This window comes from Onychomys torridus, chromosome 10 (assembly GCF_903995425.1).
Source record: "Onychomys torridus chromosome 10, mOncTor1.1, whole genome shotgun sequence".
NCBI classification, from domain to species: Eukaryota; Metazoa; Chordata; class Mammalia; order Rodentia; family Cricetidae; genus Onychomys; species Onychomys torridus.
The window spans coordinates 71,236,270-71,261,629 of NC_050452.1; positions in this window are offsets into that span (position 1 = coordinate 71,236,270).

Consider the following 25,360-nt stretch of genomic DNA (forward strand, 5'->3'; position numbering starts at 1 on the left):
CCTGCTTTTTTTTTTTTTTTTTTTTTTTTTTTTACTTTTTAGACCCTTTTTCTTTTGTGGTTATCAAGTAAACTTTTATTGTCTTCCTGTGTCATAAACCCTGCTTTAAGAACAGCCTAATCTTTTGATAACCACAGGATACAAGTGTAAATTTTATCCCTGTGCAGATGGTTGATACACTACTGATTACAAAAGGGGTGGACGCAAGGGAAATATGATCTCAGATCAACTTTTACTACATCAGGCACAGAACAGTCAGCCCACCTGGGACCTTCTGCACCAGGACCATTCACTATAGAGATGATTGACTTAACCTTTAAAACGGATGGTGCATTCAGCATGGTTGGGTTTTTTTTATTTTTTAATGATTAATGTCAGAAACTAAGTTTTTTTTAAAAATCTACCTCTCAAGTAAACTTCCTAGGGATCACACGGTAGGTTTTCCTACACCTACTTTCCTATTTCCTTTATTTGGTTTGTATGAATTCTCATGGTATTAGAGTATGCGTTCAGGGGCTATTATTAATTATTAGTATTTATTATTAATTTAATATTAATGGTAATTATTAATATGATAGTATCAGATGTTAGTAATTCAAACCTACTCGTAAGATTTCTTTTAAATACTTTTAAAATTCCATGTATGTTTTTATTTGTGAGTACGTGTATGTGCACTGAGGTGGGTAGAAACAAGTTTTCTCCTTCCACCATTTGGGTCTCAGAAATCAAACTCAAGTTGCCAGCCTTGCTGGCAAGCACCTTTACCCACTGCTCTCTCTCTCTGGCCCCAATGAGACATTTCTTCCTTCCTTCCTTCCTTCCTTCCTTCCTTTCCTTCTTTTTTTCTTCCTTTCTTTCTTTTTTAAAACATTTATTAACATAGCCTATGCGGGGAGAGGCTCACACACACTACAGTGCAAATGTAGAGGCCGGGACAACTGGAGGGAGCTGCAGGGCGGTAACTCAGGTCATCGGTCACGGTGGCAGCTGCTTTCACCGCTGAGTTCTTGCTGCCTGGCTGACTTTGCTCAGTATCCACTATCTCCGGTCACTGTGCTGCAGGCGACATAGCCACCGCTTCATCCTTCTGTGAGAAGGAAATCCTTATCACCATAGTTTTGTAGATAAACTAAAGTTCATGATCACACCACAGTAAATAAGGTAGCCCGAGCACTAAGGTTTGTCGAGGAGAATTCAGGAGCGGGCAGTGGGGTGAACAAAGCAGCCTGACTCCCAGACAACCCACCTAGACAAAGTACTCTGGGCTGCTCTCTACCTATCTATCCACCGCCCCCTACAGCCTACACAGCCCCCACCCGCCTCCATCTCTTGTTTCCTCCCACTCCCCTCTCCCCTTTCCCAGTGGTTCATCTGTGGCTTCTTTTTACAGTAAGCCCTTTGATCAAACTTGACACCTTGTGGTTAAAACACAGGTTTTACTCTGTGATGTTCCCAGCACCTCTCTGATGGAATTGGATACTTTTACTTCTCACTCATCTTTTTTTTTTTCTTTCAGTTTGGTGATGTCCCAGGTGTATAGCCACAGAATGCCAGGTGTTGGACAACAGTTGGTACTACAAAATTAAGAGTGAGCATCAAATGTATTCTTATTCTTCTCATCCTCTTCCTCCTCTCCTTCTTCCTTCTTCTTGACAGTCTTACGGTAGCCCAGACTACCTTGAACTCACTGTGTAGCTGAGGCTGCCCTTGAACTCCTGATCTTCCTGATTCTACCCAAATGACAGAAGTACAGGCATATGCCACCATTCCTGGTTTCATGTGATGGTGTAGAATATTATTTTAAAGTATGTTAGTTTTGTTTATGTTGCATTTGTTTAACTCTGTGAACCTGTGTTACTTTGCCTGTCTAAAACACCCGACTGGTCTAATAAAGAGCTGAATGGCCAATAGCAGAGCCGGAGAGAGAGATAGGCGGGGCTGGCAGGCAGAGAGAATAGATAGGAGAAATCTGGAAGGATGAAGAAAAAAAGAGATGGGGGAGTGAAGAGAGAGAACCAGCCAGGGAAGGAGAAGGACTTCAGGAGCTAGCCACACATTCACATAGCCACACAGCCCACACAGCCACACAGCCACACAGCCACACAGCAAACCATGGAATAAGAGTAAGATTTACAGGCTGGAGAGATGGCTCAGAGGTTAAGAACATTGGCTGTTCTTCCAGAGGTCCTGAGTTCAATTCCCAGCAACCACATGGTGGCTCACAACCATCTGTAATAAGATCTGGCGCCCTCTTCTGGTGTGCAGGGATATGTGCAGGCAGAACACTGTATACATGATAAATAAATAAATCTTAAAAAAAAAAAAGTAAGATTTACAAGGGCAGGACGGTAGTGGCACACACCTTTAATCCCAGCACTTGGGAAGCAGAGGCAAACAGATCTCTGTGAGTTCTGGTCTACAGAGTGCCAGGGCTGTTACACAGAGAAACCCTGTCTTGAAAAACCAACCAAAAAGAAAGAAAGAAAAACCCATACACAAAAGATTTACAAATGTAAGAAGATGGGAAAAGCCCAAAGACAAAAGGTAGATGGGATAATGTAAATTAAGTAAAGCTGGCTAGAAACTAAGCCAAGCTAAGGCCAGGCATTCATAAGTAAGAAAAAGCCTCATTGTATTTTTGTGGGAGCTGGGTGGCAGGCTCCCCAACAGAGTAAAAACTCCCACCAACAATGTGGTGCTAGGTTGAACCTAGAGCTTCGTGCTTGTTAGCATGCTAGACAAACATTCTACCAGTTAAGCTAAAAGTACAATGCCATACTTTTAAACTATTTTATTGTATGTGTACAGGTGTTGTTTTTTGTTTAATTTTTCCTTTATTTTTATTTTATGTATATGGGTATTTTGCCTGCATGTGCCTATGCATCTGTGTACCACACTCATGCAGGGCCTGGGGATGCCAGATGGCTCTGAAACTGGAGTTACAGACAGTTGTGAGCAGACATGTGGGTGCTGAGAATCCAACCTGGGTCCTCTGGAAGAACAGCCAATGCTCTTAATCACTGAGTTATCTGTCCAGCTCCTGTGTATGAGTGTCTCCCCTGAATGTATGTTTGTGTACTACATGTGTGCATAGTGCCCATGGAAACCAAAAAAGGGCATCATGTCCCCTGGAACTGAAGTTACAGATGGTTGTGAGCTTCCATGTGGGTGTTGGGAATTGAACCGGGGTCCTCTGCAAGAATAGCAAGTACTCTTTACCACTGAGCCACCTCTCCAGCCCCCATTGTTTTGTTGTTGTTGTTTGGTTTGGTTTTGAGATAGTGCCTCACGTAACATAACCCAACAGGCCTCAGACAGCCCTGGTGTTTCCATTTGCTTTTGTCAGCCTCTTGCCTTGCCTTTCATTAGGGTGTCAGGTTGTATAACAATAGCATTTCCAGAGCTTGGAGCTAGTGAGAAGGAAGATGGAAGAGTATGGCAGGAAGGAAGCCAAATAGCACCTTAATTGTGGTAGAGGCCAATTGGAGGCTGCAGTTGAGCAGACAGCTGTGCAAGACTGACCCAGCCACTCACAGGCAGCCCTAGGTGATCCTGGGGTTAGTGGGTAAACTTCCAGACTCACACCACCCAGGAACAGCTCAGGGTGTGTACCCTCTCTGTAAAGAGAACGAATCATGATAATTTTATTTATTATCAATGATTTATTAATTGCCAATCAGGTAATTTTGTCTCCTCTAGAGAAAGGGTAGAAGGAACAGGACATGAGATGAAAACCTATGCAGATGCCTGGAAGCAGCTAATGGCCTGACCATCTGTCAGGAACTTGAGGGGAAATGACTGGGGGATTGGAGACACCAGAGAGCAAGCACCAAGTGTGCTGATTTTCTTGTCATGCGTTAATAGCTACTAGAAGCATCTGACATAGAAGTGCTGAACAAGGTGGACAAAATGTCTAAACTGGTTGATGTTAGCCTGCCTTAGCCTATGTTGGTGCCAGGATAGGCCTGACCGACACAAACACAGCCTGGGCTTGACGGCAGAGATGGACCGAGTATGGGCCAAGGCATGGACTCCTCATCCCCGGGGCCAGTTAGATTTTCAGTTATGTAGACCAAACTGGGGTCTCATAAGGAGCTTTACAGAGGCCAGGTAGAGGGTCTCTTCTGTCCTGCAAGGGTTAATGAAATATCCTCACAGAGAGATGTTCATTTCAGACATGGGTTTGCCTTTCCTGACTTTAAACCTGAATCTCATCCAACAAGCCTCTGGCCAGGCAATTCAGTACTTAAGAGTAGAGGTGGGAAAATAGGCCTGTGACTTTGTTCCTGTTTGGATGGATGGTCAGAAAATAACATGACAATTTTTCATTTTGCATTGCCAAACTAGACATTGTGGAGTTTCTACATGTTGTTTTTCTTTTTGTAAATTAAAGTTCTCAGAAAAAAGGCACATATTTGATAAAGATTTCACAAAGCCAATTGATTAATTAGAGCTTTATGATTTATGATTATGGAGAGTTGGAACACTGCAGATCCAGAGCCACATTATCTTGGACTACCTTTGTTTTTTGTTTTTGTTTTTTGAGACAGGGTTTCTCTGTGTAGCTTTGCACCTTTCCTGGATCTCACCCTGTAGTCCAGGCTGGTCTTGAACTCACAGAGATACACCTGCCTCTGCCTCCCAAGTGCTGGGATTAAAGGCATGCACTACCACTGGCAGGCCATCTTGGACTATCTTTAACCCTCTCAGTGTCCACATCTGTCTGACCTAATATCCTTGTGACTACCATGCAAAACCTGGAATGTATTAAATGTAACAGATCCTAGCTTCCACCAATCCAAAAGCTAAAAATGCCAGAAACAGATAGCATCTGAGGCCTGTAATAGAGATTCCTCTCCACATTGTAGTTTGACCTCCCAACCTGATATGCCCTCCAGAGTATTTAAAAAATTTATGACTTTCTTGTTATGTAACTATAAAAACTTCAGCCATCACCATGTTGGAACATGTTGCTTGGGACAACCTGAATCCATGTTTCTTGGCTTGGTCATTCATATTTGGCTCAAAAATAAACTATCTCATATTGTCTTTGAGATGACATCCATGTTTTCTTTTGTTTTGTTTTGGTTTTTTCAAGACAAGATTTCTCTGTAGACCAGGCTGGCTTCGAACTCACAGAGATCTGCTGCCTCTGCCCTCTGAGTGCTGGGATTAAAAGCATGAGCCACTGCCACCACCTGGAGAAGGTCTCTGCCAGCTGACAGCTGTGTTTTACGTCGACATCACTTCTTTTTTTTTTTATAATTATTTATATTTTATGTATGAGTGTTCTGCACACCAGAAGAAGGCATCAGATCCTCTTATAGATGGTTGTGAGCCATCGTGTGGTTACTGGGAATTGAACTCAGGACCTCTGGAAGAACAGCCGGTGCTCTTGACCACTGAGCCATCTCTCCAGCCCTTATGTGGACATCATATACTATTAAAGCTGCAATCCTCAAAATCCATATGTTGAATTCTTCTTTCTACTGCCTCAGAACCCCTATACTTGAAGAGTGGGCGTGAAAGGCTTAATTAAGGTAAAAAAAAGGTCATGTGGGTAGGCTCCAAGCCAATATAAGCTGTCTTTTCTTTCTTTCTTTTTTTAATGTGCATTGGTGTTTTTGCCATGGGTCCTCTGGAACTGGAGTTACAGATAGTTGTGAGCTGCCATTTGGTGTTGGGAATTGAACCCTGATCCTTTGGAAGAGCAGTCAGTTCTCTTAACCACTGAGCCATCTCTCCAGCCTTAAGCTGTCTTTTCTTGAATTACATGTATTTATTTATTAGGAGGAGGGGGCTCAGAGAACAACTTTTGGGAGTTGGGTTCTTTCCTATCACCATATGAGACACAGGCATCAGGCTTGCTGACAAGTGCCCTGACCCACTGAGCCATCTCAATGGCCTAGCCGTCTTTCTAAGAAGCACAGGGTTAAGACACAGGCACATAGGAGAGACCATTTACAGACTGATGGAGAAGATGAACTGTAACACAAACTGCTAAATGATCTTTTAATAAAAAAAACTCTGGGGGCTGGAGAGATGGCTCAGAGGTTAAGAGCACTGGCTGCTCTTCCAGAGGTCCTGAGTTCAATTCCCAGCAACCACATGGTGGCTCACAGCCATCTGTAATGAGATCTGGCGCCATCTTCTGGCCTGCAGGGATATGTGCAGAAGGAACACTGTATACATAATAATAAATAAATAAATCTTTAAAAAAAAGAACCCTCTGAACTTGATATTGGGGTGAATGCTGAAAGATCAGAGAGACAAAAGAACAAGCCACCTCTTACCTCTAGGACTACTCAGCCTGAAAAGCTTTCCTCCTGCCTTATATACCTTTCTCCACCCACCCATATCATTTTCTGTCTCAACTCTCCTAGTGCTGGGATTAAAGGTGTGTGCCACCACTGCCTGGCTCTGTTTCTCTCCTAGGCTGAGTCAATCTCATGTAGTCCAGGGTGGCTTTGAACTCACAGAGATCCAGATGGATCTCTGCCTCCCGAGTGCTAAGATTAAAGGTGTGTGCCACCACTGCTTGGCTTCTATTTAATCTAGTGGCTTGTTCTGCTCTCTGTCTTCAGGCAAATTTCGTAGGGTACACAATGAATATCCACAAGAATGAAATCTGCTGATTAACATCTCAATCTCAGACTTCCAGACTAAGAACTTTGAGAAAATACATTTCTGTTGCTTAAGCCACCTGGGCAGTGGTGTCTGTGAGGAAAGTCCCAGCAGACTAATACATATGCGAACTTAATAGTAACTGGCATCCATGCTTAGCGCTGTGCTCCAATGCACTGTCGATGCTACACTGTGTTGGTTTTTGAATCGTACAAGCCTCTTATCTCACAGTTCTTAGAAGTGATTTGACAGCATGTGTGAACTGAAGTTTTCTGGAAAAAGCTGCACCTCTTCTGATGAAAACCAGAATGTGCAGAGCTGGAATGTCACAAGGCCAGAGACAAACTATCTTGTTCTATTTTAGCCTCCTGAACAGCGATTTATTGCCTGTCTCTGTTTTACCAGGCATTCTGGAATGTACAAACAGACCCAAAAGCTAGGAAGGTCATCAGATAGTATCTGAGGCTCCATCTCCTCTTTGCTGCAACCTGCTTACCCAATATTCCCACCAGTTATCAGAAAAGTATCTGGATAATGTTTTGTTCAGATATTATAAAAAACTTCATGAAACTGTTGCTATATTGGAACATAGCATTTGTAGCAATTTGAATTGTGTTCATGGTCATGGTCTCTCTGCATCTCTCTTCTGCCTTTGTCTCTCTGCTTCTCTAGTTCTTGACTTTTTAGACAGTGTATGACTATATAGACCAGGATAGCCTTGAACTCATTAGAGACCTGCCTGCCTGTGCCTCCAAAGTGCTAGGATTAAAGGCATTGCCACTATATCCAGTATAAATTATCTATTATCCCCTTTAAGATGAGAACTGTGGTTTGATTTTAGTTGTGTTTTTGTTTCATTTTGTTTGTTTGTTTCTGCTCATGTTGTATGTTTTGCATGGCAATATGTACCATTTTCCATTTAGAAAACTAAGGACATGAGAATCCCTAAGATCACCCAATCACATAGCAAACAACACAATTAGGTCTTGAAGCCAGGCTTGGTTTCTCAGCACTGAGAGACAGAGGTTGGCAGGTCTCTAGGAGTTCAAGGCCAGCCTGGTCTACATAGAGAATACTAAGCCAGACAGAACTACATAACAAGACCATGTCTTAGGAAATAAAAATTTAGCCAGGCAGTGGTGTGTAGGAGCCCACAAAAGCTTCCTAGTGAGATCTGAGCTTGCTTTATACAGCAAGGCTGCATTAGGGGATGGCTTGGCAACATGAGTGGTTACCAGGTGTCTGGGATGGTCTGCTCCTGGCTGTGCTCGGGGGAGGTCTTTTGCTCAACCCCTTGGCATTCCTTTAAAAGCCCTTTAGAAGAGACAGAAGGGGCTGTTGGGTTTTGACCCAGGCCCTCCCAAGGTTATCCTGTGTTTCTAACAGTCTCTCTCCTCTATATTTCTATCTAAATCTCTTATCTCTTACTCCTCAAGAGTCCCTGGAGTAAATAAATGTAGAATCTGGCCCCTCACAGTGGTGGTACATGCCTTTAATCCCAGTATTCAGGAGACAGAAGAAGGCAGATCTCTGAGTTTGAGGCCAGTCTGGTCTACACAGAGAGTTCCAGGACAACCAAGGCTACACAGAGAAACCCTGTCTTGAAAAACCAAAACCAAACAAAAAACAACAAAAATCCAGAAAGAAAGAAACATAAATTTAGGTATTGAGTTGATATATTCCAATTCCAGTCCTTTCTACCAAAGTGAGGTATCTTTGTTTAAAGCTGTCAATAGATTTCCATCACCCCAACTGCTTACTTCAAATACTGTACAAGTCCTTATACTTTGGTGTACCTTAGCTTGCTGGTTCTATCTACTACCATTAATCTCTTTCAGCCTATGCTTGGTAAAGGAGTTATGCCCCAGTCCTCTTAAATCAAGCGCACCTTGCTCTCATTCAGTGTGGTGAGCTGTTTTTCACTCTTCCTTCAATGCTTTCTCAAGTCGGCAAATTACTATGCAGCCATCAAGATCCATCCCAAGTATCACCTTCCCTGTGATAGCATAGGAAGGACAAGATTCTGGTATGACAGAAATAAATACCAGAGCGCCAACTGTCACAACAAATGCCACCGAGCAGAGACATGAAATGGATGGTTTAAAAAAAAATTTTTTTTAAATAAATTCTATGACTTGATCTTGTGTTTCTTCAAATGTACAAAATTAAAATCAGTTTCTTCACAAAAGGAAAAAAATCAAGCAAAAAACATTTATTCTCTCTCTCTCTCTCTCTCTCTCTCTATCTATCTATCTATATCTATATATCTGTGAGTGTGTATACAACTTTCAGGAATTGGTCCTTTCCCTCTACCTCTATCTCATAGAACCTCATAGATCTCATACGAGATCAAACTCAGGTCATCAGGCAAGTGTCTTCATCTGTTGAGTATTCTTCTAGGCCTGGGAAAGGAATTTTTTTTTTTTTTCGAGACAGGGTTTCTCTGTAGCTTTGGAGCCTGTCCTGGAACTCACTTTGTAGCCCAGGCTGGCCTCGAACTCACAGAGACCCACCTGCCTCTGCCTCCTGAGTGCTGGGATTACAGGCCTGCACCACCACCGCCCGGCGGGAAAGGAATCTTTAAGCCGAGTTTTGTTCAGAGAGCCAGCCATCTAGGAAAGTAGCAGATAGTCACCCTAAATACCATGCCTTAAATCTTATCCCCAGCCAGCAGCTTCCCAGAGCAGTCCCTCCTGGTCAGTGGTCAGCTTCGTCCTTGGTGTTGCTGGTCTGTCTCACTGTCCCCTTATACTCTCTACTCTTCTGGAAACACCGATGAGTCCAGTCAGCATCTGCCAGGGCCAACCTTGTGCTCCTCCAGGGACATTTAGACCGGAGAGTTAACTCAAAGCAAGCAAGCCATCAACAGTATGTATGTGCTAAGCTATCAAAGCATTAACAATGGGCGGGTGATGGGATGGCTCACCGGGTAAATGTCCCTACACTGAATCTGAGGATCTGAGTTCTATCCCCGAAACGCTCAAGGTTGAAAGGGAAACCAACTTCTAGCAACTTGTCCTGTGGCCAATGCACTTGCCCCTCAAAACACACACACACACACACACACACACACACACACACACACACACACACGCACGCGCGCGCACACACACACACAAATAATTGTAATAACTAAAACAAAAGACCTTTAATAATATTTGTGCGTAGATTCCTTCTTACAGTATTGTCTGCAAATGTGCTCCTGCAGGGGAGTATCACATCTGAATTCTCATACATTATATTTAATCAAGTAGCTTTCATTGGGCAGGACTTACATGCAAGGCACAAAACCATGCTCTAGGAGAGAAAGGCAACAAAGCCTATCTTCTGTGTTATAATCCTCGTGCACTTTAGTTAAAGGTGCAGACAAACAGGAAATTAAAATGTAGAAAGGCAAGCATGAAAATGTCCAAGGGAGAGTGATAGAAAGGCAAAGCCATTCCCCTCTGCAAAAGGCCAGGGTGCAGCTGTCCCAGGACTGGTGGTGGATTAAATGGGATGGCATATGGAAATTGTCTACAGTGCCCACAAAAAGCTCCCAAATACTGGAGCTATTGTTATTAGGCTAACGTTATCTCTGTGTCACTGTCTATTTTTTTTAAAGATTTATTTATTTGTTTTATATACAGTGTCCTGCCTGCACGCCAGAAAAGGGCACCTGATCTCATTATAGATGACTGTGAGGCACCATGTGGGTGATGGGAATTGAAGTCAGGACCTTTGGAAGAACAACCAGTGCTCTTACCTCCTGAGCCGTCTCTCCAGCCCTGCAGTAGGACTCTATAACCCCAAGGTTATTTCTGTTTCTCTCTTGCTTGGCTGTGGAAATTCCTTGCAGCAAAAATAGACTTCTTCATCTTTGTTTTATTCTTAATCTGTTGCATGAGCTCATGAATGCCTCAGAGAGGAGTAATGTGTTTCAGACTATTGTATTCTAAAATGGACGCAACCAATCTATGACATCCCAGAATCTCTAAAAACTCCTAGAATACTCTTTTCTAAACTCATAGGACACAGCGGGTTTGGGGAAGGGGAGGCATGGTTTTAATATGAAAAGGAATAATATGTTGGGTGAATTAGACCAATAATTAATACAAATTCCCTGATCTTTTCCTTTCTATCAACTACCAATACTTGTTATAGAGACCTCAAACAAATACTTAGGGGCTGGGGAAATGGCGCAGTCTCTAGAACCCACATCAAAGCAGGTGGGGGTATCCTCCTGCCTGTGACCCCAGAACTCAGGATTGGAGACGGGTGTATGGGACAAGCCAGCTATCAAGACTGACAGTAGGCTCTGGCCTGTACAACATGTGCACTCACATGTATGCCAACTCACACATGTGTATTCACACACATCATGTACAAAAAAAAGAAAGAAAGAAAGAAAAAGATAAAAGACATACTGAGGAATACAGAGGAGAGATGGGTCATCAACTAAGAGAACTGGCTGCTTTTCCAGAGGACCCAGGCTCAGTTCCCAGCAACCATATGGTGGGTCACAGCCTTCTGTAACCCCAGTTCCAAGGGATCTGACATTCTCTTCTGACCTCCGAGACCACTGCATGCATGTTGTGCACAGGCATACATGCAGGCAAGACACCCATACCCATGAAATAATTAAATAAATAGAACCAGAAAATAATAATAATAAATTCTCCCCTCCCCCCCATTTGAGATAGAGTTTCTCATTATATAGCCCTGGCTGTCTTGGAACTCACAGCTAAAAAACAAAACCTTTTTTGTTTTGTTTCTTTCAAGACAGGGTTTCTCTGTGTAGTTTTGGTGCCTGACCTGGATCTTGCTCTGTAGACCAGGCTGGCCTACGAACTCACAGAGATCCACCTGGCTCTGCCTCCCAAGTACTGGAATTAAAGGTGTGCGTCACCACCGCCCAGCTAAAACAAAACCTTAAAACAAAATATATCCTGAACTGAGGAGTTGGTCAATCATAGTCAAGTATTAGTACCTAAGAACGCCCTTTCTTTCTACTTATGATCATCTCTAAGGGGGAGTCTAGAAACATTGGTTAACTGAGAACTACAAAAACATTGCATTTGTCAAGCATGGTGGTTTAATCCCAGTACTCTGGAGACAGAGACAAACAGATCTCTGTGAGTTCTAGGCCATCCAGGCCTACATAAATAACCTGTCACATAAACAAAACAAAACAGAAACACAAATCCTATAGATACTGTGGTAGTTTGAAAGAAAATAGCCCCCAAAATGGCCCTCACTATTAGGAGGTGAGGCCTTGTTGGAGTAGGTGCAGTCTTGTTGGAGAAAATGTGTCACTGTGGAGATAGGCTTTGAGGTCTCATATATGCTCAAGTCCCACCTAGTGACTTCCTGTTGTCTGCAGATCAAGATGTAGAACTCTCAGCTCCTTCTCCAGAACCATGTCTGTCTGCATGCTGCCATGTCCTACCATGATGATTATGGACTGAACATCTGAACCGTAAGCTACCCCATTAAATATTTTCCTTTATAAGAGTTGCTGTGCAATGGATGGAACTAGAAAATATCCTGAGTGAGGTAACCCAAACCCAGAAGGACAAACATGGTATGTAGTCACTCATAAGTGGATACTAGATATAAAGCAAAGAACAATCAGACTACAACCCACAGAACCCACAGGGAGGCTACATAGCAGGGGAGACCCTAGGATGACTGTGGCTTACAATAGGTTTTGGTTTTACTCAATTCCTGGGCAAGCCTCAGTGAAACATTTCACTATTAGGATAAGAATTTGTACTGTATCAAGCTGATAATAGAAAAATAAACAAACAAACAAATCAATAAATATGAAAAAAAGAGTTGCTGTGCATGGTGTCTATCCACAGCAATAGAAACCCTAACTAAGAAAGATACCATGTGTATAAATATTAGCCTCTAGATTTTCATTACAATTCTTGTTTGCATTTTCATTGTTTTGTGACAAAGCCTTGTGTAGGCCAGGTTGGCTTTGAACTCCTTGTCTTAAAGGTGCCCCAGCTGTAAGTGTAATCTGAATTTATGCTCTAAATCACCTAATTAAGCTTCTACTCTCTCCACTCAATCTATTTTCTTCAGTTTGTATGCAGTTCTGCTAAGCAGGTGGCTTTGTAGCCTGCAAATGATAACATCTACCAGCTGTTAAAATTACACATGGCTCGAATTTAAAGGCTTAATTGTTCTCAGAGCACTTAATTTACAGCTCATAAACCCCTCCCAGAAGTCAACAGTGAGGATTTTCTTTGAATTAACTTTGGAGAGAGATAAAAGCTTTAGTTCACAATTGGTCCCAGAACACAGTTGTGTTTGAATCTGGAGCACCAGGGTGAGACTTGACCTGTATTTGGTGTCCAGGTTAACCAGTAATAATAAATGACTAAGTGATTACAAACTATCCCAGTGTCCTCAGGATATGACAAAAAAGATAAGTACTGTTAATCCCACCCATTGAGAAGAAGACCACAATTTGAGCCAAATTTGAAGCAAGCTTTAATTAAATACTGGCCAGGATGATGGACTCTGTCCAGATCCATTTCAGGGTTCCCAGAAAATGGTGACGAGTCACATTTTGCAGAGACTTATATGCAAACACATAAGGCTATGTATCTTCCACCAGGTCCAATGAGGGGTAAGCATATCTCCTGCCTATATCCAATCAGGGGCAAGCATGTATCCTGATGTACTTCCTACCTCATATCTCCTGCCTACATTCAATCAGGGGCAAGCATGTATCCTGATGTACTTCCTACCTCATATCTCCTGCCTACATCCAATCAGGGGCAAGCATGTATCCTGATGTACTTCTGCCTGTGAACCTTCTGCCCACATGTGATCGAGAACCTTGGTGCAGTTGGGTCACATAAACTTGTTTAAGGGGAGTGAAAACATATGGCTTGTTGTCTTACATAAACAGCCCCCAGCAGTTCAGGAAGTACCTGTCCTTGGGCAGAGGCCTTACAGGTCAGAGGCACTTTTGTTTCATGGATCTCTTAGGCATAGTAATTACAACTTAAAACTTGACTTTTTGGCTTTCAGGATACCAACCCTATCAGCTGCAGTGGAAGATGGTAGCTCTGTTGTAGCCACCAGGAATTCTTTCAAAGACCTCTCTACTCAATAAAGCTGGGATTTGGTACTTGTTGAATCAGGGTTTTGTGCAATATACGCTGTCCTGAAACTCAGTATGTAGCTGAGGATGAACTTGGATTTCAAACTCTCCTGCATCCACCTCCACAGTGCTGAAATTATAAGGGTACATCATCTCAAAGAGCTTATCTGGATTCGTTTTTTAAAAAATTATTTTATTTTCTTTTATATGTATGAGTGTCTTGTTCACATGTGTATCTGTGCCTCGTGTGCATGCCTGGTGCCTGAGGAGGTCAGAAAAGAGCATCAAATCCTGTGGAACTGGAGTTATGGATTGTAAGCCACCATGTGGGTTCTGGCAATCAAACCCCTGTTCTCTGCAAAAACAAGAAGTGATTTTCACCACTGAGTCACCTCTCCAACCCCAGAATTCTTTTTTTTTAATATTACATTTATTTATGTGTGTATGTGTTTATGTATACACACACTCAAACAACTCAAGAGAATTTGCAAGAATCAGTCGCTCCTTCAACCATGTGGGTCTTGGGAATTGAATTAAAGTCATCAGACTTGGCAGAAAGTGCCTTTAATAGCCAAGCCATCTTTCTAGCGCCAGGATTCTAGATTCGCCCTTAAGAAGAGAATTTCATGCCATAAGTGGTGGTGGCCCATGCCTGTAATCCTAGCACTCAGGAGATGGAGGAAGAAGGATTGTAGTGATTCCAGAGCCAGCCTGGCCTGCATAAGCTAGTTTGAGGCCAGCCTGGACCCTGTCTCATAAAATATGACCCCCTGCCCATCACCACCAACCCTCCAAAAAGGAAAAGCTTAAAATCAGGCATAATGGCTCAGATGCATAATGTCAGCATTGGCTACATTAAAAGATGGAGGCCAGCCAGAGCAGCATGAAACACTGTATCAAAAAAGCAACATGTAAATAAAAATAAATAAATATTGACTTTTTTAACCTTGTAAGGTTTTGCCGCCCTCTAGTGGCAAATAATAATTCTATCAGCTCATGTTTTGATGTCAATAATGGTGGGCTAGACTATCACTTAAAACCATTTTCCGAAGTTTTCTTTTCTTTTCTTTTTTTTTTTTTTGGTTTTTCGAGACAGGGTTTCTCTGTGTAGCTTTTCACCTTTCCTGGAACTCACTTGGTAGCCCAGGATGGCCTTGAACTCACAGAGATCCTCCTGGCTCTGCCTCCCAAGTGCAAAGCTTTCTTTTCTTTTCTTTTTTTTAAAGATTTATTTATTTATTATGTATACAGTGTTCTGACTACATGTATGTCTGCAGGCCAGAAGAGGGCACCAGATTTCATTACAGATGGTTGTGAGCCACCATGTGGTTGCTGGGAATTGAACTCAGGACCTTTGAAAGAGCAGCCAGTGCTCTTAACCGCTGAGCCATCTCTCCAGTTCTCACCCCCCACCAAAGTTTTCTTTGAGTAAGATAAGCTATACAATCTAGAGGTTAAGCAGATAATCTTTAGAGTCAGAATCCCTCAATACAAGCTCTTATTGGCCATCTGAACCTGTGCAAGTGTGTGACTGGCCCAGATCTCAGATCTGTCTACAAAAAGGCAACAACCTGGCTGGAACTCTCACTCAGTGGTCCAGTTCTTACATGTAGCAGGCCGTGGTGCCATTCCCTGCACTGGAAAAATTAAAAGGAATAATAGAATTGACTAAGTTGTCAGGCGGTGGTGGCGCACGCCTTTAATCCCAGCACTCAGGAGGCAGAGCCAGGCGGATCTCTGTGAGTTCGAGGCCAGCTTGGGCTACCAAGTGAGTTCCAGGAAAGGTGAAAAGCTACACAGAGAAACCCTGTCTCAAAAAACAAAAAACAAACAAACAAACAAACAAACAAAAGAATTGACTAAGTTAATATGTATAGGACACTTAGATTAGTAGCTATCACAACTGAACATGATGGGACCTGCATTTAGTCCAGCACTTGAGAGACAGAAGCAGATGGATCTCTGAGTTGTCCAGTGCTACACAGAGAAACCTTGTCTCGAAAAACAGCAACAAAAAACAGTATCTCTCCCATAGTAGTATCATATAAATGCCTGTCTAATTAATTAGAACAAATTACAATAAGGGCTGTATGTGATGGTTCACCCTTGTAATCCTATCACTGGAAAGGCTAGGGAGGAAAAATCTCTGAGAGTCTGACACCAGTCTGTAGCTTCTTAGTGAGTTCCAGGACAGGCTGGGCAACTGAGTGAGAACTGAGTTGTCTGTTTTCTAAAGAAATAGAGCTGGAGAAAGGGTGTGGCTTTTGGGTGGGTGGGGAGGTGGGGAGGGTCTGGAAGGAGTTAGAGGAAGGAAAGCGGTGATTAGAATATATTGTATGAACAAAATCCATTTTCAATGAAAATTAAAAATATTTTAAGTAAGTTAGAAATTGGATGGAGAGATGGTTTAAAGGTGAAGTAAGAGAAGTGCCCCTCAAGGGCTCTTTGTGCTCGTCTGTAGGGATCCTGTTAAACTTGTTTATTTTGTAGTGAAAATAAAATAAATCTTAAAAAAACAGATTGATTCATTTTGATTTATGTAGATACAAGGGTTTTGCTTGCATATATGTTTGTGCATCATATTTTCCCCAAGTGCCTGTGGAGGTCAGGAAGGGCGTCAGATCCTCTGAAACCAGAGTTACTAAAGGTTATGAATAGTCATCACATCGATGCTGGGAACTAAAGTCAGGTCCTCTGGAGGAGCAGCCAAAGGTCTTAATTTCAAGTCATCTCTCTACCCACCTCCCAATTTTTAAATATTATAATAATAGGCCGGGCGGTGGTGGCGCACGCCTGTAATCCCAGCACTTGGGAGGCAGAGGCAGGCGGATCTTTGTGAGTTCGAGGCCAGCCTAGGCTACCAAGTGAGTTCCAGGAAAAAGGCACAAAGCTACACAGAGAAACCCTGTCTCAAAAAACCAAAAAAAAAAAAAAAAATTACAATAATGATCATCATTATATTTAGGTTATATTGACAATAATTTACATTTTTACTAACTTAGAAAGTTATTAAACTTCTTTAGGCATCATATCATCTAATTATAAATAATTATATGTTAAATGTTTTAAAGATCTTATTCTATAGAACAGATTACCATTCACAGGAAAATTGAGAAAAATAACAGATAATTTCTACAAACTAAGAACTCAGTTTCTGTTATTATTGCCATCTTACATTGATAAGGTGTATTTGTTATAAAAGTTGAACCAATATTGATATGTTACTAAATGAAGTCTATAGTTCATGTACTAATACTTAGATTTTATTTGCTTCAACCTAATGTACTTTTATTTATTTATTTAGATTTTTTCTTTTAGACAAGGTTTCTCTGTGTAGCTCTGGCTGTCCTGAAACTCACTCTGTAGACCAGGCTGGCCTTGAACTCACAGAGATCCTCCTGCCTCTGCCTCCCGAGTGCTGGGATTAAAGGCATGCGCCACCTGGCTGGAGGCATTTGAGAGGTTCCCGCCTCTCAAATGACTCTAGCCTCTATCAAGTTAACATAAAAAGCTGTTCAGCACAGTCTCTCTCAACTAAAGTGAGTTCTCAAGAGCAATTGTTTTTGCCTTTCGTTTTTTGGCTTCTACACATTTCCAAAGCTACTTAAGGTCAGTGCCTTCCCCCACGACCTCCTACAGTGAGAAAGCTTCATATATTTTTAATATGTTAGGATTTGCTGTCATGGTCTGCTTTCTTTCTTGGAATTCTTCTACCTCTTAAATAATTCTATTTTAGTTTGGATATGTTAAGTCTCATTTTTCAAGTTCAAGAATCCTACAGGTACATGGATGTACTCACAACAGCAATAGCACACAGAGTAGCTGCACCTGATCAGATACTTCCTGCACTTTGTCTCTCTGTTCTGTCCCCATGCTTAACTCCTGGAAGCAACCCAGGTTTTCCTGTTTTACAGTTCTTTGTTGTTTTTATTTTTGAGACAAGGTTTCTGTGTTGCCTGATTGTCCGGGAACTTACTCTGTAGACCAGGTTGGCTTTGACCTCACAGAGATCTACCTGCCTCTGCCTCCCAAGTGCTGGGATTAAAGGTGTGTACCACCACCACCCAGTTTGTCTTTTTTTTGGGGTGGGGGTGGGGGTGGGGAAAACCAAAACGTATTATAAGCTGCAGTCATCCAAGGGTTCCCCCGCTAGGTAGCCTCCCTGGATCTGTTGATTGCAGTCTGATTGTCCTTTGCTTTATATCTAGCATCCACTTATGAGTGACTACATACTATATTTGTCCTTCTGGTCTGGGTTACCTCACTTAGGATGATATTTTCTAGATCCATCCATTTGCCTGCAAATTTCATGATGTCATTGTTTTTCTCTACTGAGTCGTACTCCATTGTGTATATGTACCACATTTTCTTAATCCATTCTTCAATTGATTGGCATCTTTGTGTCTGCCTCCCAAGTGCTAGGATTAAAAGTATGTGCCACCACCACTCAGTTTGTCTTTTTATTTTTTTTATGTGTGTAGTGTGTGTGTGTGTGTGTGTGTGTGTGTGTGTGTGTGTGTGTGTGTTGAGTGCATTCCCCAAGGAGACCAGAAGAAGGTGTCAGTTCCCCTAGAGCTTTACATACAGGGGATCATGAGACACTTGATGTGGATGCTGGGAATTGAACTTGGATCCTCTGGAAGAGTAGCAAGAATTCTTAACTGCTGAGCCATTTCTCCAGTTTTGTCTGTCTAGAATATCATATAATTGGAATCATACAGTGTGTAGCATTTTGCACTTCTTTCATTGAATGATACATAGTTAAAGTTCTTCCATTTCTTTTCATGGCTTGATAGCTCATTTCATTCTATTTCTGGGTACTGTCCCATTGAGTAAAATTATAGTTTACTCAGTCAAGCAATGTTTTAATAATTCAAAATGCAAAGATAAAGAGGAAATTATTCTTCTCCCCAGTCAAATTCACAGTCATTAGGCTGTGGCACATGAGTAAAGTACAGTTCTTCCCTTGCAGCCTGGTAAGAACCTTATGCACCTGCAGGTAGAAGCAAATTGCCATGGAAATTCAGGAGATGATGGAGATCTTCATGGGAATGTGATGAGTAGATGTCTAGGACCTGGGAGATCCAGTATGTGTTTGAGGTGGGAAGATAAGAGGTAGGTGGTTGGAAAATGAACCAGCCAGCAAGCATTGCAAGACAGTGACAGATTGTTTCATGTCCTAAATAAGCGCATTTTGTCATCTGCGTATGTGACTCCATAGCTGGATCTGCACTAGGAAGAAGGATGTGGTAGCTTCCCTTTACTCTGATAAGAATAGAGTAGCTTTCATAGGCACTTACTACTGTCATGAGCTGCACTGGGTTCTAGGCACACATGTTTCCCTTTCAGAAGGAGATAGATGTATGTGTGTATAAAGCGGTGGGAGAATTCCATCATTCTCCTGGCTGGGAGCTGCCACTGCTGATGGGATTGCTGCTCAGGACTGATAGAGTAAGGAGTAGGGGCTGATTATAGAGACAAGCTGTCACTTTCTGCCTATCTCACCCCAGTTTCTGGTCTCAGGTCCCAGAACTTTAGAAATGCTATTGTAGGGTGGGAGGTTTGTATCTTGGTAGAGATATTCCTTCAGGTCCTGTAACTCAAATTCTAATAATCTTTCAATGAAAAAATTCAGAGCTTGATATTGGGGTAAATGTCATTTTAAAGGTAGGGCTTTTGGTGTCTTTGAAAGATCAGCAGCTGTTGTGTCCTGTTCTTGGATGGTCTGTGACTGTTCTTTATAATACCTTCTAATATTTTTCTCAGAAACATATGTTAGTTTATGGTTTGTTTCTAAGACTGAAGGAATGTTAATCTGAGTATTCCAGTGTTGTAATAAATCAAGATCCCATAAGTTCATGGATATCTTAGCCACATATGGCTTTAATTTTCCTCTCTGTCCTACTGTCCCTATACATTCAACCCATCTCCTGCTGTTTCACTTGGGATAATGTTCCAATCCCTAACAGCTGAACATTTACCTCCTGAAGAAGCCAATTTGGATGCCAAGATTCTGGTGCAATTTTTGTTACATCCACACATGTGTCTACAAGAACTTCAATGACAAAGTCATGTATTCGTATTTTTAATTTTGGTCTCTGTTCATTTATAGAAGTTTGCCAAAAATTCACCTTATGGTTTCTCCTGAATGTTCTGTTCTCTCCTCTATAGCTGTTCTCACCCTGAGCAGTATGGTTTTTATAATAGGCATGAGGTTCTTTAATTGCTCTGGGAAATGGTTTCTTCCATGGTAACAGGAAAAGACTGAACCAAATTTGACATGGGTGTCTGTGCCTGCAAGAGGCCCCTCAGGGAGTTTCCCGACAGCAAAGGCAAAGGATGACCTTGTCTGTCCCTTGTTGACCTACTTTCGTTAGTCGAAAGTCTGCCTTTGCCCGACCTTGTTCATAATCCAGAAGGGAGGGGCATTCTGTTGGGATTATTCCTTGAAAAAGAAACTCTGTTTCTAGGAACGCCCTGGTTACAGTCCCTGTTTAGGGTACCTTGTTTACCACAACTGAAACATTTGACATTACTGTTTTTCTTCAAACATCATCATAGTCATGAGATTCAATATTAATTGTATCTCAGATCCTTTCTTCTAAGGGTGCTTATCTTGACTTTAATGGCCTAATTACCCCTTTTTGCATTGGGCATTAGTGTTTTCAAAAGCCAGAGATTCAGTCTTTGTAACAAATCAATGAAAGTTTCTTTTGGACCCTGTATAACTTTTGTAAATGACTCAGTTTTCTTTTCTACTTCAATTCTGTGTCAAGCATTCAAGGCTGCCATGTGGCACAAAGCTAGGGTGTGGTCATCATATAAAGATTGTCTTTGTATATCAACATTATTGCCTGCTACAAGAAATTGATCTTGGAGATTTCCATACCTCTAGCTCTACTTTGTAGATCCTCCATTGTAATTGGGGATCAGCCTCTAAGATGGCTGTACCAAGTCTCTCCAGTCTTGAAAGATAGTTCTGTTACAAGTTTAACATCTGCTTCACGAAAAATGAGTGGATGCCATATGAGACTGCTGCATTTTTGAATTTCCTCAAATCTAACATTTGCACAGGATTCCATTTAGCTCTTACACAGCCTTGAGGATATCTGTTATTTGGCAGTTCCTGTGAGGTTACTGGATAGAATAAGGTTGGCTGTTTGAAAGCCTTAGGCTGTTTTTCTGTAACCTTATAATGCAATGCTGAGATGTATGTTCACCTTCAGTTCCTCTGTCTGAATCTGAATATCTCTATGATCTGTTTTAACAGATTTTTCTAAAACTTTTGTCTTGGCACTCATATTAACCAACTTTTTAAATGATAAAACAGAAACAATCAAACAGATAATATTTATAATTGACATCATATAAATCCCATCAACATTAATTATCCTCTCATTTAATTGTTCCTTTTGTTTGTTTGTTTTTCCGACACAGTGTTTCTAGTTTCTCTGTGTTGTTTTGGTGCCTGTCCTAGATCTCGATCTGCAGCCCAGGCTGGCCTTGAACTCACAGAGATCTGCCTGGCTCTGCCTCCCAAGTGCTGGGATTAAAGGTGTGCGCCACTGGGCTTGATTTCTTTCTTTCTTTCTTTCTTTTTTTTTTTTTTTTGGTTTTTCGAGACAGGGTTTCTCTGTGTGTAGCTTTGTGCCTTTTTCCTGGAACTCACAGAGATCCACCTGGGTCTGCCTCCCGAGTGCTGGGATTACAGGCATGTGCCACCACCGCCCGGCTTTACCACCTCCTGGCTTTGATTTCTTATCTTAATTAGGTCACAAATATTACTTTTTTGCTGGTTATAAACAAAGTGCTATGCCTGGTGTTGGGAGGGCTTTCATTCCAGTGTAGAAGCAGCCACACAAACAAATCCCAGTTCAAGGTAGAAAGTGGTAACACTGTGTCAGAGACAGAAAGTATAACAGGTTCAAGGGATAGAGTAATAGGTGGTATTAGCAGAAGTAGTATCAGGCTCTCTCTTTCTCTCTTTTTTTCCTGTCTCTTTTTTAAAGCTAGTTTTAAGTTACATTCCAGGCTGGCCTCAAACTTACCAATTAGCCAAGGGTGACTAAACTTCTGATCTTCCGGTCTACACCTCCAGAGTGCTGGGACTTCTAGGCGTGTGTTACCACATTTGGCTTATGGGCGGTTGGGGATTGATTACTGGGGATGAATCCAGGGCCTCCTGAATAGGGGTCACTTTAATATCTGAACTATATCTTCAGCTCACACCATTCATTCATTGTTTCTTTTGTTTCTTTTTTGTTTGTTTTTTGAGACAGGGTTTCTCTGTGTAGCTTTGCACCTTTCCTGGATCTCGCTTTGGAGACCTGGCTGGCCTGGAACTCACAGATATCCGCCTCCCGAGTGCTGGGATTAAAGGCGTGCGCCACCACCGCCCGGCCTTGTTTCTTGTTTTTTAGTTATTGTTGTGGAGCCTGGTGGTTCCCATTTATAATTCCAGCAGCTGGGGAAGGAAGATTACTCCAAATTTAAGAGCAATTTGGGCTATAAAGCAAGATCTTTTCTAAAAAAAAAAAAAAAAAAAAGGAAAGAAAGAAAAAGAAAAAAGGAATTATTGCAAATGGTGAGATACAAAAACACACAGGTTGGAGAGTTGGCTCAGCAATTAAGCACTGGCTGCAGCTGGGTGGCGGCACACACCTTTGATCTCAGCATTTAGGAGGCAGAGGCAGGTGGATCTCTGTGAGTTCCAGGCCAGGCCAGCCTGGTCTACAGAGCAAGTTTTTGGACAACCAAGGCAACACAAAGAAACCCTCTCGAAAAACCTAAATAAATAAATAAATAAATACCCCCTAAAACAAACAAACAAACAAACCACTGGCTGCTCTTGCAGAGTATCCTGGTTTGATTCCCAGGACCACATGGGTGCTTACAACCATCATCTGTAATTTCAGTCCCAGGGGATCCAAAGCCCTCTTCTGACCTCCCCAGGCACAAGGCACACATGTAGTACACCTACAAAATAAGCAAGCAAAACATTCATACACATAAAATACTAAAATAAATAAACCTAAAAAATAATAAAAGGCAAATGAGACCAAGGAGCTTTAGAGCATGAGGGAAGAGATACACGTAAGAGGAAGCCTTGACGCAATGTAATACTGAACTTGTAGCTGGGCGTGGTGGCATGTGACATAATCTAAGCACTTGGAAGGTTGATACAGGAAGATCAGGAGTTCAAACTAAGGCTACATAGTGAGTTCAGGGTTGATATGAGACCCTGTCTCAAAACAAACAAATGAACAATAACAACAAAAACTCCAAAGCCAAACAGAGTCTTCTTATAATACTCTCAAAGGCCAAATATATGATGGGTGGTGGTGGTGCACGCCTGTAATCCCAGCACTTGGGAGGCAGAGCCAGGTGGATCTCTGTGAGTTCGAGGCCAGCCTGGTCTCCAAAGCGAGTTCCAGGAGAGGTGCAAAGCTACACAGAGAAACCCTGCTTCAAAAAACCAAAAGCAAAAACAAACCAAAAAAGGTCAACTACAGGGGAGGCGGGTGGGGAAGGTGGGGAAGGTGGGGAAGGTGGGGAAGGTGGGGAAGGTGGGGTAGGCAAAGGCAAAGCAGGAGAAAATGCTCAAGGCATTGAACCAACCTGTGTCTGGCTGCCTATTTATTTATTACAGTGTGCACTTATGTGTGAGAGTGAGTGCACATACCATCATATGAGTGTGGAAGTCAGAGGACAACTTTTAGGAGTCTGTCCCACTGTGAGTTCTGAGAATTGAACTCAGTGTTTACCTGCTCAGCCATCTCCCTTAGACATTATTATAACTGAGTTCCTTCCAAGCATCTGTAATGTAAACCCTACATTTTTATTTTGTTTATAATGGTTTTTCAATATTATTATTTTCGCAGTGGTACAGGATTTTGTTTAAAAGAAAAAAAGAAATAAGAAGGAAGGAAAAGGATATGACTGCTCCTAGGTATAGTGGAGGAGAAAGTTTCCTGTAGATATGTGGGAGAGCAGAGCCAAAAGCAGGGATATCTGGTTGAATTCAGAGTGGACATGACCAGATTGAGTTACACCATGTGGGAAGAGTGGGGAGGAGATGGGAATGGGGAGAGAGGGGAACCAGGTACAGCAGCCAGGAGGTCAAATGTACAAAATAAGGGGGCGGGTAACCAAAATGTCTGGGTCAGACAGGGAAGAGCCTCTGGGGTAAGGGTAGACCAGCCCCTGAGATGGAGAGTTCAGGGTAAGGGGCCGGGTATGCCAGCCATACCTGTAACAGGTAGGGACTGAGGGATGCTGTGGATATTGCTCTGTATAAATAAAATGCTGTTTGGCCAGTGGCCAGGCAGGAAGTATAGGCAGGACAAGAGAGAAGAGAATTCTGGGAAGTGGAAGGCTGGGGGAGAGATACTACCAGCCACTGCCATGACAAGAAAGGTGTAAGATACTGGTAAGCCACAAGCCACGTGGCAAAGTATAGATTAATAAAAATGGGTTAATTTAAGATAAAAGAAATAGAAAACAAGAAGCTTCCATGGCCATACAGTTTGTAAACAATGTAAGTTTCTGTGTGCTTACTTGGTTGGGTCTGAGCGACTGTAGGACTGGCAGGTGAGAGAGATTTGTCCTGACTGTGGGCCAGGCAGGAAAACTCCAGCTACAGAGGGATGCTGGAAGAACCTGGAGGTCAGGTCCAGCTTTGATATGTTAAATGCGCACCTCAGCCATTTGTTCCAGGCTTGAAACTTTTTTTTTTTTTAAGGTTTATTTATTTATTATGTATACAGCATGTATGACTGCAGGCCAGAAGAGGGCGCCAGATCTCATTGCAGATGGTTGTGAGCCACCATGTGGTTGCTGGGAATTGAACTCAGGACCTCTGGAAGAGCTGTCAATGCTCTTAACCTCTGAGCCATCTCTCCAGCCCCCAGAAACTTTTTAAAAAAGATTTTATTTTTATTAGTATTTATTTATTGTGTATGTGTATATATTCGCATTACATGCATACAGGAGCCAGCAGAGGTCAGAAGAGGGAGTTAGGTCCCCTGGAACCAGAAGATACAGACAGTTGTAGGATGGATGTCAATACTGGGACCCAGCGGGGTCCTCTGCAGGAACAACAAACGCTCTTAACCGCTGGGCCATCTCTACATCCCTAACCATATTTTTAATCTTGTTAATGTGTGTGCACAGGGGGGTAGGTACATGTATGACTGTAAGGCCCCAAAAACACCAAGAGGAAGTCCAGATCTAGACCTAAGTTGTAGCTCGGTGGTGAGAGGCTGGACTTGGGTGCTGGGAACCCAGTTTGGGTCCTCTGCAAGAGCAGTACTCACTCTTAACTATCTCCCCAGCCAGGCTTGAAACTTAACATTGTTGTTGTTTATATGTTTCTGGTTCTTTAGCCTTGTTTCTTCAAGACAGGGTTTCTCTGTGTAGCTCTGCCTGTCCTGGAACTTGCTCTGTAGACCATGTGAGTTCGAGGCCAGCTGGTCTCCAAAGTGAGTTCCAGGAAAGGTGCAAAGCTACACAGAGAAACCCTGTCTCAAAAAACCAAAACCAAAAACAAACCAAAAAAGGTCAAATACAGGGGTGGATTTACCTTCCTCTGCCTCTAGAGTGCTGGAATTAAAAGTATGTGCCTGGCTGGATCAC